The sequence below is a fragment of the Penaeus japonicus genome, unplaced genomic scaffold (genome assembly GCF_977035675.1).
Source record: "Penaeus japonicus unplaced genomic scaffold, GWHDUDI00000001_assembly GWHDUDI00000008, whole genome shotgun sequence".
In the NCBI taxonomy this organism is placed as follows: domain Eukaryota; kingdom Metazoa; phylum Arthropoda; class Malacostraca; order Decapoda; family Penaeidae; genus Penaeus; species Penaeus japonicus.
Window position 1 is genome coordinate 35,246,245 of NW_028234410.1, and position 5,000 is coordinate 35,251,244.

Consider the following 5,000-nt stretch of genomic DNA (forward strand, 5'->3'; position numbering starts at 1 on the left):
GAAAATGTTGAATCTATGATTATTCAAGGTGGAATGTCTAGAGATGACCCCTCTTTCGGCAATAAATGCGTAAACGCGGCTGAAACACGTTTAGAGCTTACCTCAACGAAAGTACGTAACGCGATTAACGCCTTTAAAACATTGCCATCCGAATTGCGCAGTTGGAGTTATTTCCAGGATATATTTCGATCTTCGTTCAAATCCTTGGATGTAAGTCACCATATTCAGTTCGCGAGACTTATTCAATTAAAGCCTGCTTCCTTGTCCGAAGAAGACATTCGATTCTTTATCAATCAGCTTCGGGTTCAAGTTTCGAAATGGGTTAAGAGTATTCCCCACAACCATAACTCCCACGTAAAGTCCTTGTTTAACGACCATCACGTCTCCTCTATGACGTATATGGTCAAATCTATCCTTGTTGCTTCTTTACCTACTTCTGTACAAGAGCAAGTTTGGGAACCCTGTGAAGATACTGATTTACTGAAGTTACCCGGCGAATTTGCCAAGTCTATCAGAGAGAAGGCTCCCACAGTATCTGTCAACGCAGGCGTTCCCACGACTAAAACAAACACGACCACACAAGACAACACACCCTTGCGTAACACAAACAAACACAAACAACCAAACGACAAACCACAACGCAACCCTAACCCGCGGTTCCACAACCATGACACGAAAACACATCACTCGAGACAAACCTCCCCTCACAGATATAATACGGGACATAAGACTCGTTTTCCCCCATCATCTAACTCACCTCATGTACCCAGACGTAAACAACCTTGTGTCACGAATTGGGCACCAGACAGAGATCAGTGTTTTAATTGTTGTGCGAAAGGTCACGGTGCCGACTCATGTTATTCGACACCGTACTGTCCTTATCATGGCACGCGCTCACACCCTTGGCCTCACTGCTCAGCGTTCCCTGACCAGGTGGATCAAACATACAAATTGCTCCAGCAACGCCAAGCAAACCGCCATTTTTTAGGGAAAAGCCAAAAACACCCAGACACGGCAACACTACAAGCACAATACCGGTAACACACCACATTGTCTCGACTAGTTGCATCCCTAATGATATCACTCAGCCGCCATTGCTTCCATCCATATTGAATGACAAGCCTGCATATTTCTTCTTAGACACCGGATCTTCTTGTTCTGTGGTCTCGTTGAATACCTTGCGGAATTTTGATTTATCATTAGATTTGCAACCGAGTCAAACCACCATTTGCGGGATAACAGGAGATAAGGTATCAGCTTTAGGCAGCAAAGTCCTTAACATTTCTCTTGGTAGTGAAATTTTTGCTCACAAGTTTGTCGTTGTAGAATCTAATTTTACTCCGGGACACCTCTTGTTGGGTCATGATTTCTTATACCGTACAGGTATTTCCCTCCACCCGCAGAGTAATAGCATTACTTTTAATGGTCAGAATTACCTATTAAGGACTCCCTCTTGCCTATGGACGCATGCCGACCCTTTCACACCCGCAATGGCAATCTATGAAGTCACACATGACCATAGTCACACCATGTCTACACCTCACTTCCCATCCTCTCCTCCCCACCACCCCCCTACCCCTCCCACCCGCCCTCGCTTCACCTCTCCTCTCGCTGCGCGCGCACCCGCATCACGCAAACCTTCGCGCGCAAAACACGTTGACGACTGTGCGAAATCTTGGACCGCTAATGATAATGCTCCTAAGTTTATAGCTAGTGCTACCACTACTATCCCGGCATTTCATGATCTACTGATAGACGTTTCTTGTCCTTCGGCAAATGGTACCGCTTTGATATTACCTGATAATATACGAGTAAAAGGTTGTGCAACATTACCTTCCTTGTATAATATCACTGATAATAGATGTCAGGTGCATGTATTTAATCTTACCCCGGCCCCATTGACTATTAACGCTGGTGTACCTGTAATATCTTATGAATTCACAGACTTGCCTATCTGCGAATTTGATTTACCTGTTCCCTCCCCTGTTTTTTCTGCAACATCATCTTCCCCTGATGAGCAGAGCTCTAATCATGTTCTGAAGCAAAATGTAGATTTTCATGAAGGATATGATATTTTGAATAACTTATTTAAAGAATTCCCAAGCGTACTGCCAACCAAGGACCGTCCTATCGGAAAAACAACATTGCTTCAACACTCCATTACCCTCGAGCCTGATGCTAAGCCTTCGTACATACCGAGTTATAAGATCCCTCATTCGAAGCGACAGGCCTTGGAAAAGGAAGTTAAAACAATGTTAGACATGAAACTTATTCAACCAAGCAATTCACCCTGGGCCTCTCCCCTCCTCCTTGTTCCAAAGAAGGATAATACTTTCCGCCCAGTGGTCGACTATCGCAAGTTGAATAAAGTAACAGTGCCAGAACCATTCCCAATTCCTAATCTTAGATTGTTGTTGCAAGACATTGGCTCTAACAATAAGATTTTTTCAACTATTGACCTTGCTAAAGGCTTCCTGCAAGTTCCTATGGCTCCTGAAAGCGTGCCATATACGGCTTTCTCGACTCATATGGGACACTTTGAATTTTTAGTATGTCCTTTTGGCCTTCGCAATTCCCCTCTCACATTTAGCAGATTAATGTCACTTGTACTATCAGGATTAATTAATGATCAGGTCCTCGTGTATTTAGATGATATTTTAATATGTTCACCCTCCCTCTCTGAACACGAGAAGAAATTGCGCCAGGTTTTCAATAGGCTATCAACTGCAGGATTATGTATTCAACCTAGCAAATGTCAGTTCTTCAAGTCTAAGTTAGAATTCTTAGGCCATACCTTGTCATCTAAAGGTATTGCACCTAATGATTCAAAAGTTAAAGCCATTGCCGACTTTCCGACACCTAAGAACCAGAAGGAATTGAAATCATTTTTAGGCCTTTCAGGTTTTTACAGGCCGTTCATTCAAGGTTACGGGTCCATCGCGACACCGCTTAACCATCTCCTTAAAAAGGATACTACTTGGCAGTGGACAGACGAGGAAAAAGCCGCATTTTCAACTCTTAAATCGCGACTAATTAAGGCTCCACTCTTAGCCTTCCCCGATTTCAGTTTGCCTTTTGTCCTCACCACTGATGCCTCAAACCTCGGGCTCGGAGCAGTACTCCACCAGAAACATGGCCATTCTGGAAAAACGCAGCCCATTGCTTTTGCAAGTCGCGCCCTCAATTCAGCGGAAAAACGCTATCACACGACGGACCGTGAACTTCTCAGTATCACATGGGCCCTCCGTCATTTTCGAGAGCTAATCTTGGGATATCAGATAGAAGTGCACACTGATCATTCCCCCCTCACGTCCATATTTAAGGGTAGGGACCCTCATGGACGACGCGCCCGCGCAATTGAAATTCTTGCAGAGTTTGACGTCACCATTGTTTATTTACCCGGGAAACAAAATGTTGTTGCCGACGCGCTATCACGCGCTCCCCTCTCTGACGCTCACAACCTGCCTGAATCTAGCTCCTCGCCCACCTTTGCCTCCCGCAAGGTGAAATTCTCTGACATTGCACCGATCTTGGTAAATACTGCCGCTCCTACCGTTGAGGATCCTTCGGAGGACGAGATCCGGTCTGCACATGTTAATGATCGCCGTTCCGACTCCATTCATTCTATTACCGCCCCGGTCTTGGCTGCCCCAGCCGTACCTCCCATGGACCCACCCACGGAGGACGAGATCCGGATAGCGCAACGTAATGATAATCTGTACGGCCCCTTAATTCAAGCTTTAGAAAGGAATGAAAGACCTCCCCCTAGCAGACATGTTCGAGTAAGTCAACTTTACCTCGATGCTAACGGTCTACTTTGCTACAAGTCTAGATATAGGACAAGAAAGCTTAAGGCATCTCGTAAGCTTGTAGTTATTCCTGAATCCCTTGAAGGTCGAATCCTTCCTCTTTTCCATGAGTCGAAAGAAGCTGCACACTGTGGTAAGTATAAGGCAATTCACTTAGCTCAGCAACGCTTCTTCTTCCCACACCTTATTAGCAAAGTTGCTAAGCATGTTCAGTCTTGTAAGCAATGCCCTTATTACAAAGGAAATACCAATGACCCAGCCCCTGCATTGAAATATGACATTCCAGACTTTCCTTTCCAGAAAGTCTCTTGCGACACACTGTCAGGATTTCTGCCTTCTCGCAATGGTAATCGTTATATTTTAGTCTTCATTGATAACTTCACTCGTTTTTGTGAACTTGTCCCCGTGCCCAACAAAACAGCAAATGTTGTTGCACATGCTTTTCACGACTTCTGTCATAGACACTCAGCCCCCATGTATTTTTCAACTGATAACGGGACTGAATTTCATAACAAAGTCATGGATAAGTTATGTGATATCATGAATGTAACTCGTGTTAACATTCTCCCTTACCGCCCACAAAGTAATGGTATTACAGAAAGGCTCAATTCCTCCATCCTCTCATTAATGAGATCGCTCGTTGATGCGACATCGGACACATGGGATGAATCACTATTGACAATCCAGTCTTGTATTAATAGTACATTCCATTCTTCCTTAGGTGATACCCCACATTTTCTTTTATATGGAATGGATAAAAGACTACCCTATGACCTCTTTGATGAAAGTCAAGTTCCTTCATATAATGACAATTATGCTGAATATCTCCTAAATAGAAATAAGTCCATCTTTCAGATCACAAAGAAGCATTTGACTAATTCCAGAGATAAAATACTGTCATTTCAACACAAAGTGGCCCGCCACAAGGACATTGAAGTTGGAGCATTAGTATTTAGAAAAGTCAACCAACCACTCAATATTAAGTCAAAGCTTGCTCCTAGATTTGAAGGTCCATTTAGAGTAATTAGTGTAAAGAACAACAAGGCCTACATTAAATGCATACAGTCAGGTGAACAATCTTGGTCTCATTTCGACGTCCTAAAGCTTGCTCACAAGTACTATTCTCCCCCGGCCGACGAACACTAATTGATTTTTATCTTCCAGACCTTACTACTCTTGGGCTTATCATTC